This window comes from Rhinolophus ferrumequinum, chromosome 21 (genome assembly GCF_004115265.2).
Source record: "Rhinolophus ferrumequinum isolate MPI-CBG mRhiFer1 chromosome 21, mRhiFer1_v1.p, whole genome shotgun sequence".
Taxonomy (NCBI): Eukaryota; Metazoa; Chordata; class Mammalia; order Chiroptera; family Rhinolophidae; genus Rhinolophus; species Rhinolophus ferrumequinum.
The window spans coordinates 50,574,335-50,586,799 of record NC_046304.1 but is presented as its reverse complement, the minus strand read 5'-3'; the positions used below and the strand labels follow the sequence as shown (position 1 = coordinate 50,586,799).

Sequence of the window (12,465 nt, the reverse complement as noted above, 5' to 3'; positions counted from 1 at the left end):
CAGAAAGGCTCCGGCACGCAGGCAGCTGCTCTCCCTGTCTCACCCCCCAGCTCTCTTTACGTTGGCTTTATATTCTCCAAAGAAAAGCTTTCTCTGATGCTTCACGCAGACTACTGCCCCACCACACACACTTCCACGCGTCCTTCGCTCTAGCCGCGTGCAGAAACCTAAGAGCAGAGGGTTCTTATCAGTTTTCTGGACTTGCTCTGTATTTCACTGCCCAGAGTAAATGCCTCATCTAAACCAAACTAACCTGGAGAACACCCCCCTGCGCCGGTCCCAGCTCCGTCACGAGCCCGACCCAGTGAGGGAGGCCGTTCCCCCGCTTCCCAACGGTACATATCAGCAAGAACATCTGTGTCTCCCCATTTCTGGGGAAACCCAACCCCTCAATCACAGTTAGATCGAGGGGACTTGAGGGCCACAAAACACTAATGATCTAAGTGGCAGAAGCTGCGCTCCCAGGAAGTTGTTGGATCTCACTTCCTTTTGCTTTGGTGGGTGAGGGAGGAGAAAAGACAGTAACAACTCTGGAACAAGACCTGCACACAGCAACGGCTGTAGGGCTCTGTTCTCTATTCACATGAAGAGACATGTCAGAAAGGAAGGCGCAGGAAGGATACCTAACCCCCTCCCACGTGATGGCTCCAAGCTAAGACCAGAGTAGGAGATCTTAGCCCCCCTTCTCCCAGAAAGTCCCTCTGGATTCTGGGACAGGCCAAAACCCCCTCAATTCTGCTGAACACTGCAGCTATTCATTCAACCTGGACAGACATAATGTCCAGGCCAGGCTGCTTAGCAACGCGGCTCCTCTACCACCCACCCCTGCCAATCAGGTGGGCAAAGAGGAGGCCGGCCTGCGCCGGGGTAGAGGAGGGTCAGGAGGCGGCCTGGAGGACTGCCATGCCAAATTCAGGTTGGTCATCAATCAGCTGCTCCACAGACAGTGCCAGTCCCCAGGGGCCCACAACAATCCCTTTGTAGCAGTGACTCTGGAGGAACCAATGTTAAAGAACGTGACAGTAACAAAATGTGGGACCATCAAAGGCCCTGAAATTCCCCCCCAGGGGCCAGCTTTCTGGTTGCTAATTGTGGGAAAACATCAGTTGGGTACATCCTACCTCCTTTCCCAGGCCAGCTGGCTGGTCGCCCTACACTGTGCCAGCCCCTCTCCTGGCCCCAAATGCAGAGCTGAGGCAAGATATCCAGGCTGGAATTGTTGGAATTCTATGGGTATACTCCAGAGACACAGGAAGTTAGTCACCAAACAAGCAAGGTCTCTTCAAAGGGGACTTGTTTACTCCCGGGCCTCCTTGGGTAAGGCGAAAGGCCCTGAGCCCCCGTGGGGCTGCTTGTAGCTTTTCGGTCCCTGGCAATGGGGGCGGGGGCAGGGGGGATCCCTGTGTTTCATAACATCCTTGCCTGGCTTAGCAGAGGTTGTTTAGTCATGTCTCTGGAAGAAAAGAGATGATGGGGCAAAATCACAAGCAGAAAGTTTTCCTTTTTCCCTTGTTTTCAGTCTTTCCTTTTTTGGCTTCACTCCTCATCCCCCTCAAATGAATCATTCTACACATTAAAAAAAAACCAAAAAATAAAAAATAAACTTGGTGGTTTCCATCTGCCAAGTAGTCTAGTCTTTGCTTTCTCACCCTCACCACACACACATGTGCACACACACACATGCTGCGTGCCCAGAGTTCACCCTGAGCCCCATGGAGCTATGGACTCTTACTCAACCCCAAACCCAACCTCCCCAACACCCCAACTTCTCAGCAGTGGAATCCAGCTCCACCGTCCCTCCAAGCAATGTGCCGACCACCGGACACGGACCCAACTCCAAGCGCGAGATTCTCCCGCCTTGAGAGAATCAATCCTCTGGGCCAAACATACAAAGGCGCCTCCACAGATGAGAGGGCACACGATTCTGCACAAAGGTCTCCTGGAGAAGACTTGGGAATCTGTGCTTGTTCAGATTTCCCGTTTGTGTCACAGACAGACACCTGTGGGACTTCTAAGGCCCCGGGGAACCAGGCTGTGGGCACCTGTGCCTCCTGGTGGCCACACCTTGGTTTGTGTCAGAATGTACTTCTGCCCTGACATGAACAAGCTGGGGGTGAATTCCTGGGCAGGTGTCACTGGACCAAGGTGGTCCTGAAGAACAACAACCCAAGTTCTCCTGGATCTTAAAGCAGCTGAAGCCCACAACGAAGGGCCTGGACTCACATCCTGTGTGCTTCAAATGGAATTGGGTCCAGGACTTCAAGCAGTGCCGCAGGAAGCCAGCAAGGAAGGAGAGTCGGGGTGCCTGGCGACACCCAGGAGGGCAGGTGTCAGACACCTCAAAGATGTTTTTTAGAACCATTTATGCTCAACTGTCCACTGAGGCCAAGTTTCATCCAATGACAGCAGCTTCAGGGAGACAGACCTTGGGGGTGAGGTGGGGGTGTCCACACTCCGGACAAGACCTAGAGAGACAGCCCCCTCCCAGCCATGTCCTAGTCACGTACCAGGAATTCAGTACGAAAAAGAACCGAGCAGCCATGATAGTTATCTTGGAAGCCAGCCATGGGGTCAGAAAAAACATCTGATAAAATGTTTAAAATGATAGCGCCAAGGAGACAGCCGGGAGGTTCACGTTATTAAACTGCCAGGAGTTTAAGAAACCGGTTTTACAAAACCGGCAATAGGGAGAGCGTCTCACTGTGCCCTTAAAGAGGCAGGAAGAGGCGGTTAGGATACCAGCAGAGCAACAAGAAACCACTGTTCCTTTTCTTCCCTTGCCTCCAAAGCAGTGTTTCGGAATGCACTGGGACACCTGTCTTGACTTGTACGAATCCATCCCTCTGGCCGCCAGGTGGATATTTTCAGTTGGCCAAAGCCATGAACTCAGCCTGGAGATCTATTTTCCAGACAGTTGTCTGCGTCAGCCAGGAGGCATGGAGCCCACACCCCTCCGACATGGCAGGCTGAGGGGTTTTCACCCAGTTCTTTAGGAAGGTGAAAATGAAGCATCTCACCTAGCAGCTCCTAGGAGAAAAGACCAGGTAAACCGCTTCAGCTCTCTAGTTCAGGAAAACAAAACAAAATCCACAGCTTCCTAAGCAGCCAAGTGAGGAGATGGGAAAAGGAGGAGAGAGAGCACTGAGATGGTCAAGGAAACCCAGCTCTGAGGCAAGACCTTCCCTTCTGACTGTCTGCACCCCTTCAGCCTCCCCCAGCTTCACCTGAGACTAAAGCCCCCACCAACCAGGCCACAAGGCAGCTTGCAGCAGGCAGGGACATCCCTGGAGAACAGTGATCTGAACCTGTCAAATTCTCGTTCTTAATCAACCGTGTCTGAGACTTGTAAGGATGCAACAGCCATGGCAGGGGCCTCGTGCTCAGGGATTACAGAACCTGGAAGGTAGTTCCTCCTGCAGAGAATACAAAAGTCCAACACCAACAAAATTACGACTGAAGCAGAGGAAGGAAGTGAAAACATGGCTCCACGAAGTGGGATAAGCTGCTATCTGAGCTGGGAGGACTTACTCAGCAGAGAAGTACCAGGTCCTGGTAGAGAGAATGGAAGTTTATTACAGCCGACAATGCTTCGCCAGTCCTTCCTGGAACCTGCCCCACAAAGCTCGCTCAAAGATCCATGGGCATCTTGAGACAAAGCAACGCAGCCTCTGGAAGCTGGATTCTGCCAAATCTAAACATTACCTTTTCTCTCCAGCTTTGGGAGCATTACTGTGGTTCCTCAAAAATAAGAACTAGCTGGACAATCAGCTCTAATGCATCTTTTGGAACAAAAATTAATATAAGACCATAAGACCCGGTATAATATAATGCAATATAATATAATATAATATAACATAATATAATACTGGACACAATATGAGACGGGTCTTATATATATAATGTAATATAATGACCTGGTCTTATATTAATTTTTGCTCCAAAGATGCATTAGAGCTGATTGTCCGGCTAGGTCTTATTTTTGGGAAACACGGTAGGCACAGAGAAAGCACTCTGCACAGAGGGCAAAGGGCAGCCTCACCCCCTCTGCCAGGGGAAGAATGCTAGACTGTATGTTTTCTGTTGACTGATGTAATCCGGCATCTTAAAAGTAGGTGGCAGCTGGAGAGGGAGGTCAGTAAAACAAAACCTTCCAAATCTTACGTTCTCAGACATGGGCCTGTCCAAGTAGAGTCCTACTCATATCTCACTTAACGAGCAGAGTACTGACTTAAAAATGAATCCTTGCTGCGGCCCCACACCTTGGGGAAGCGCTGCCGACCATTTCAGCCTTCTCTTCCGCACCAGAGGTGCCTCCCCAGGGCCCTGGCAAAGCCCGCTCCCTGGAACACCCCCCTCCCCACGCGTGCCTAGTAAGCAAGCCCCAGTCAGACTTCAGAACTCAGCTCAAGGACACCTTCTTTTACCCCACCCCCACCTGGCCAATGAAGACGTCTGCCCCACCCTGTACTCTCACTAACAGTCTTATTTAACACTGTGTCCTCAGCACCTGCAACAAACATTGAAAACACACATACTCTCTCTCTCCCTCCGACCCCCCACTTTCTAACCAGTCAGTTTCTCTTTAGTCCCGTTGAGGGTTTCATAGCCACATTCAGCTGCAGTGCTTGACCCCCGGACTCCAAACCTTCATAGCCCACAGTGAGTTCGATGTGTGGGCTCAACGTCAAAAAGGGAGGCAGCAGAAGAGGAACTAATAAAGGGGTTGGACCTGCAATAAAAGGCTGAGGTGGGGCCGGCAGAAGAAGAAGCGGAGCACCACTACTGAATTAAAAGGACCTTAAATCTAGTTTGCTCCTTCTAATCCTAAGGCAAAAAGAATTATTGTATGCTTTATTTATTACTCCAAAAATAATTTACTGAGCATTTATTATGGACCAGACAATGGCCAAATGCTGGGGTGTACTAGGAACAAACTCAGTCTAGGATAACTGTGGGCATGCGGAAGCACTCAATGAAAGATCTCACTTACTTCTCACAACACCCCCAGTACTGTGAACACACAATACTGCTGCTTCTGAAGTGACTGGTGTGTCTGGGAGCCCTCTTGAAAGCATCAGAATGAAAGTCAAACAAGGTTTCTGAGCTGCAAGTGTGAGTCACTTCATGTTGCCAAGAAAGCAGCAATTCTGGAACTTTCATCAAATACCTCCCAGCTCCAGAATAAAATTATTGTGGTTTGACAGACATGGTTGGGGGCGTGACCTGAGAGCCGTCAGTCATTCCCAAGGCTCAGAGGGAGTCACTGAACCCGTGCTGTGTGGGGCCAGCTCCCTATGGCACAGATGCCCACGTGGGCTGTTTTCCCACATACACAGGAGAGCTGCAGAGAAAGCCCGTCGCCAGCACATTTTCCTTCAGTTGTATCCTGTTGGTCAGGATGGGCCACTGCCATGGCACGCTGCCTGCCTGAGGATGGAAACACTCAATTTATCGAAAAATGGCGGAAGTTGGTGGGGCCACCTTGGATGTGGCAGACTCGCCTTCACTCCAGCGTCCTGACGGGAAGACTCAGCTCCCAAGCAGAGAAGGTTTCTACAGGAAGGCGTTAAACAGGCGTTTGCCAAGACAAATTAAGCCGGCTCTAGGACTGGCCTTGTAGACCTGAGACAAGGCAGGGAGACAGGGAAGAAACAGTGCTCTTTTCTATCTGAAAAAATCCAGCCACGACAAAGCCGAAATTGCTCAGCATGGCGCTGTTGCTGTCACAGGGAACCAACCAGACTTTACTGGAAACGCAATGCTCTGGCCAGGAGCTTCTCTGTAGGGGACACTTTGTTATCTGACCTTCCAAGTAGAATTTCAGATTCCATTCTAGATACTTGAAGATTCTGAGCTTCCTGAAAGTGGTAAAAGATGTTCAGAGAGGGCCATTCCATTCCTCTCCCCACTCCTGCGGGGAGGGTGTCAGGGTGGGCGGCGTCTGGTACAAAGGTCACCTCACATCAAGGATCTGAGTTAAGCTCTCCGTGGTGGGGCCAGGTTGTGCCTTTTTCTTAAAGGTTTTCCACAAAAACAGTGTCTCTATGCTTCAAGTTGTTATGGGGGAGGCAGAGGCTGGGGGTGGGGGGCTTAGAGCCAGCCAAGGACTAGGGAGGCAGCTTTGTGAGGCTGAGGACAGCAGAGTGAAGCCTTTGAGACCCATACTCAACATGGCCACCGAATTACAAAAGCATGCACTGCCTGAGAGGTCAGGTGCCAAGCTGAGGTGCCAGATAAACATCGGGACAGACATAACCAAGATAACAGAAAGCTAGGATTATGGAAAAGCAAACGGGTCATCACCTACACTCTGACAGGAAGAGGAATTAATCATGTACAGGGCCAGAAGGAATGCCAGTATCTTAGGACACTGCTTATGAAAAACTTCCTGAACTCCAATGTTGGGACTAAAACTGAGCAGAATCCCATTGAACCCAGAGATCACACAGATGCATTTCAAGAGACGTGGATTAAAACACAGAACAGGACTTCCGGTCAAGATGGCAGAGGAGGCAGGTCCAGGGCTACTGGCCCCAGTGGCAGATTCACAACGGGCCTCAACCTTTGGAGATAAAAATGATCTCTACAGATACACTGCTACAATGGAAAGAACTTCATCATGTAACTTTAAATTTGTGTCCCATTACCAGATCACACAGCCTATAGAATACTATGAATACTCCTTAAATAAATCCTCCAATTATTTTGCGATTAATTTAATTAATTATACTGCATTCCATATTTTTGTATTAGAAAACACTGATATTAAATATAAGCATTTTAAAACACTCCACAACAAAACAAACAAAAGAAGCCCTGAAAAACACAGAAGGAAGACGGGAAATGCTGGATCCCTAAGGATAGGCAGTTGGCTCTCTGCATCACATAATTTCAAAAAGATAAATCCCAACTGGGGAAGGAGGGCCCAGCCACACCTCAGTCAGTAATCTGCGGCATCTGGGCCTGCAGGGAAGTACGTTGGGGCTTGCCGGGCTGCTGGGTGGGCGGAACGGGCACACAGCGGCTCCTTCTTGGCTACAGAACCATGCAGGAGCGGGGTGGGGCTTCTGGGAGTCAGCTTCAATTGACTGGGAGCAAGTGCAGTCAAGAAGGGCCTGCTGGCACCGCGGTGGAGCCAAGAGGGGGTTCAGAGGGAGAATAATGGTTCTTGTTCTCCTTTGCATGAGATCACAACTTCCAGCAATTACAACGTTCCTACTAGCACAGCGCTCAGCCTCAGATGTAGCCAGGCCTTTTTTGGAAGGTGGTAAGACAAAGGACCTAGCTTGGATTTCTCTCAGTCTGGACAACAAAAGAACTGCTTACACAGCTGGCCCCTTCTCTGTACTTCTGTCTGCTGCTCAGATCAGATCACCAGACCTGTAGACCCTAGCCTGGGCTGGGTGGGTTCTCCCCAGCATGGAAATTCCATGTCTCCCACTTCTACAACGGCAATCCTAGCCTTGTTAAAGATGAGGCCTAACGAAAGCCACTTGGCTATTCATTATGGCGAGAGAAAGGACATGCCAAATGTTAAGCAGGCTTGGGCATTCTCAACAATTTAAAGTCTGTATGACAACTTCCAGTGAGAAGTTAAGAGCGGGTGGCTCCCAAACCAGCAATGGTCAAGGGTCATTTCCTTCTCTGGTCCTAGGTGAGTCACGCTGCAATTAGTTTTCTAATCAGCATTTAAAGGACCATGAGGTATGGGAGGCAGAACATGGGGCAGGTAGGATAAAACCAAGATAGAGGGGCCAAGCATCCATTCTCCCTCCCGTACCCTAAAAACAAAGAACTCACTAGAAGGTAACATGTATCAGTCAAGTCTCACAATAACCCCACGAGGCAGACATTATTGTTTCCATTTTACAGATGAGAAAACTGAGGCAAAGCACAATGAAGCAGCTTCGTGCCCAGAAATTACATGCTGGAATTCAAACCTGAGTCTATCTGACTCTAACGCCCAGAGATAACTCTTCCCAACTTTTCACCTCCTCCCTCTAGATTAGGTGGCTGGAAACTAATGGTTCCTGTGAAGCCCTTGATTCAACCATTGGGGAAGTCAACATTAAAGACCAAGGAGGAAAAATGTCTCTTCAGGAATGACTCCTCAGCAGGTCACAGAGCAAAGCAGGCATTAAACCCTCGCCTTAAGGGGAAGACTGCCAAATTTATTACTTTTTAACTATGACGATCAGGGGAAACAGCTCAAGAGCCCATGGCCCCAGTGAGTAATGTCTGAGTTGACTTGAACGGAAGGGCTGGTCCTGAAGACTTAATCATATAAACAGTGGGTGCCGCCACCCCGTCCTTAGCTGAGACTTCCTGGGGGCTTACAGAAGAAATGCTACCAAATCCTGACCCCCTACTAAGCCCTCCTCCCTCACTGGGGGAACAATCATGTGGACTTCCCATGAGGACTCAAGCTTTAAACAGTGAGTTATTTCTTCTGACCCATGTAAAGGGTCATGTTTCCTGTCTATCAGGGAATCTCATTGGAAAGAAACTGCCTACATAGCACTTTATTCAATAACAACTAAAAATATATACTCCTAGTTCGCTACTATAATGTACTCAATCTGAATTTTATTCTAGCTAGCTGAAAATATGCAGAGTAAGGGAACTGATGTGAAAAAGTGTATTGGTAATGTCTGGTATCACTACTAGAACAAAAGTTGGTGGAGCTCATCCTTTTCTTTACTATTCCCCATTTGGAGGTATTTAGAAACTAAAAAAATATTTTTTTCTTCTAGCAGTTTTTTATTAAGCTATAACTCACCTACTGTATAATTCTTTTGTTTTGTTTTGTTTTGTTTTGTTTCTTCAGCTAAGACAGCAGATGATTTATTGTACACATTACATTCAGCCACAACTGAGAACAGAACTTGTCCAGAATGTCACAGGTCCAGAGCAAAGGACTCTTTTGTACGAGCCAAGTGGGTTTCTCAAAAGATGGTAGCGGGGAACAGATGGCAATGAATGTTCTAGATCCATTGAGAAGTCCTAGATATTAGGCATGCAGTCCAACAATTTGTTGCAGTATCCCTGGCCTCTGGCTTTCCTCATTTCTGCTCCTGTGGCTTCCACCGATGTACAAGCTAGCGGTTTACTTGGACCTCTGCCTCATCTTTCTTCTTTTGCGCTTCAGCCTGCGCATTCGCTTCTTCCTCCACTTGGCTCTCATGGCGCGGAGGTATCCAAGAAGATGACGCTAAGGCCGAGAGCTGTATAATTCTTAAGTGTTTAGTTTTTAATCTTTCATTTGTGTCATGCTGTTATAATCACCCACACTGTAGCAGCACTGAAGATGTTCCTAATACCAATGGAAACTAATCTGGATACAAAATATACACGCTGTTGTAACAGGCAAACATAAAGAGAAGAATGAAAATGGCTGCTACACTGTTAGAATAGTGGCATCAGGTGATTTTTTTTTTCTTTTGCAAAATATTCAGTCTTGGTATTACGATAATTTGACAATAAAATACGCACGATACAAAACAAACCAAACCCTGATAGGGTAACTACCAGAAAAACAGAGCCATATGACGCTTTCCACGTTCCGGATCTCTAAGGAAAAGTCCAAGTTTAAGCTCTAACAGATAACCTCTGCTATCCCATCCTGAAAATTAATTCTCAGTAGAATAGTCCGCCAAGGGAGGGTTCTCCAGAAGCTCACCAAGCAAAGTCACACAACAACCCGTTTTCAAAGGCTGGAAAGGGACTCATGACTCCTATGCACAATTACACAACCTGTGCTTCAGGATGAACAGAACCCTACGTCGCTTGTGTATGAAAAGCCTCAGGACCTCCCTTCTGATTTCAGGATCCTGGGGGTAGAGCAAGCACACCTGAAGCCCCAACAGGCAAACACTGTGCTTTGCACGATCCTGCAGAAGCTGGCACACATCTGGAGCCCCTTTCTGGACATGGTCAATAAAGAAATTTAAAAATTTCAACCTGAAGTGTTGCCCATGTGCAATTGCTGACGGGCTCCTAAAAGTTCTTCCTCAAAGCAGTGATCAACAGCAAATTCCTGGGAAATAAGCTCCTTGGGCAGTTTTCAGTCTCCAGATCTTTGATACTTTAAAAGACCAATGATAATCTTGGGCTGGGGGAAGGGGCTGCAGAGGACGGGAAGTGAGAGAATTACCGAGTCATTTCTGCCCCATGCAAATCCTTGATTGAGATCCCGAGTCAATTATTAACAATAACACATGGCAACCGAGACACTTGACCTTCATGGAAGTTCGGGAGTGCATGTGTGGTCCGTTCACTCCGCTGGCCAGGCCTCTGGGAACCCCACCCTCTGGGACTCCCAAAATGCCCACCAAGGCACCCCAGGATGCTGCTGCAACTCACAAAGGTGCCTGTGATATTTAAAAATTTCAAAGGAAACTCAGCACTACATCATCTGTCAGATACCGCACAGATGTACGTATTATTTTTTCAAGTGGCTACTAAACTGTAAGGACAGTAATGCTGATTGTTGGAGCCAATTATTTAAAAAACAGAATTGTTAGGTGTTCCTTTTGGCTTAGGAGATCTGTGAAAAATCCCTGAGGGTACCCTGGACCGAGAACTGTGGCAACTTCTGACCCACAGGATGAGAGCATATAATCAGATTCACCTTGGCTGAAAAGGCTTAGCAATGCTAACTGCAGTTTAGAAGTTTCCTAAATCTGATAAAAATGACATGGGGCCCCATACAGTCTCAAACTCACAGAAGACACTTGAGGTCGGACCGTAAAAAACACATCCACATACATCGCATCCCGCTGTCACGATCACCTGGTAAATGGGGTACCACAGCCCTGACTTCACAGACGAGTGAGTGAAGTGTAAGTTGTGCGCCTGAGGTCCAGGCCTCCTGACTCCAGGTCCACTAGGCTGGCTCCAAGCCACGTCTCCACATCTCTGCACTCCTGGGCCCGAAGAATTTTTAAAACGTTTTCTTTGAACTGGGATTATACACGCCTTTAAAAAAAATACCAGGATAATTTCTTCCCCACCCAACGCCACCTCCTTGACCCTGAGACACTGTTTTGTTTTGCCAGATGTTTGCTCCTTGGGCCAGGAGGATTCGTTCCCTGGGTCAAAGCCTGGACCACAGCACCGCAGGGCGGCCGGAGGTCCCACCCCAGCGAAGCCAGTCCCATTTGTTGGCGACAGGCTGCTCCAGCTTTCTCTCGCCACCAGCTCATCAATGTCGTGTTTGTTTTCAAAGGAAGGGTGTGTCAGGGACAGTGAGTGGAAATACCTTCATACACAGGAATTGTGGGAGTGGGAAAAAAAATAAACAAGGGAAAACGGTCCAGGGCAATCGAGGTAAAACATGGACAAAGGAGAGCGGTGCAAAGGGAAGCTCATGTGCCAAGCGTAAACACATGTAGGAAACACTTAAGCCACGGGCACCCTGTCCCTGTAGTGAGGAGCGGGACTGAGAACTGCCACTTCTCGACCCGACTTTTCCCAGGACAGCAGTGCCACCTTCTGTTAAGCAATCAGAACATCTGAGTCCGGCTGCTTACTGAACGGGTAAGACCGGAAAATTGAAGTTAGAGGAACAGATACGACGGAACAGAGGAGCCGAGGCAGTGTTTCCTGTGGAATGCTCGGCCACCTCCTCCAGCCTCTTCTCTAATTCAGGGCAGTCACAGCACCCCCAGAGCCACCCCAGCTGATGGGTCAGGACCAAAGGCTCCCCAGAGGTGGGTCTGGAGTCATCATTTCTTACTCAAACTCCCAAATGTGGGACTGTGGACTCATTGGTAACCCGAAACTTCAGTGATAAAAATTAGGACAATTCTTAGTCTTTGTACTCTACACCCAAAGTCAACAGGTAATGAAGTTAGAGAACACCCAACTTTGCTCATCCATAATGCCGAAGTCTTTTCCCAGGAAACCCCTTGGGAGTTTAGTCCAAGTCCAACCCACAAATGTCTTTTAGGACATTCTTGACAAATGGTTTCTTAAAATTCATGTGAAAGGTCCAAGAACAGGGAGCTTCCTGCATACCGAAGCAGCTCGACCCCTTTTGGCCAGAGGTGACAGAAAGTTCAAGGCACACTTCTGTGTAACGCTATGCGTTGCTTCATCCGGCTGCCACCTCCCTTGCCTTACTAGACCTTCGAAGAGCAGACAGAGCTAGAGCTACCAGCTCTTCCCCAGTCTTCTCTCCCCCAGCTCCTTAACTGTTCCTCACGTGACGTGGTGCGAAGTCCCCTCACCTTTAAGATTTCTCTCCTCTGAGCACACTCCAGTTTAAACGAGGAATTCAATATTCCAAAACAGGCCCAACGACATGTGTGACCAGCCTGGGAAGTGAGCAGAGGAGGTACTGGATGTTGTACCTAACTACTGAAAACACACATGCCAGACACTATTAAGCTAAGTATTTACATTTTGCTTAGTTAATCCTCATAAAACAAATGAGGTATGTTTTATTAGGCCTATTTTCCAGAT

The 12,465-nt window shown here is 48.3% G+C and overlaps 1 protein-coding gene across 2 annotated transcripts in view; it reads right to left on the bottom strand.

The window, feature by feature from the left end:
- Positions 1-12,465, bottom strand: part of SAP30BP (SAP30 binding protein) — a 32,051-nt gene that overhangs the window by 11,869 nt on the left and 7,717 nt on the right. The window lies entirely within an intron of this gene.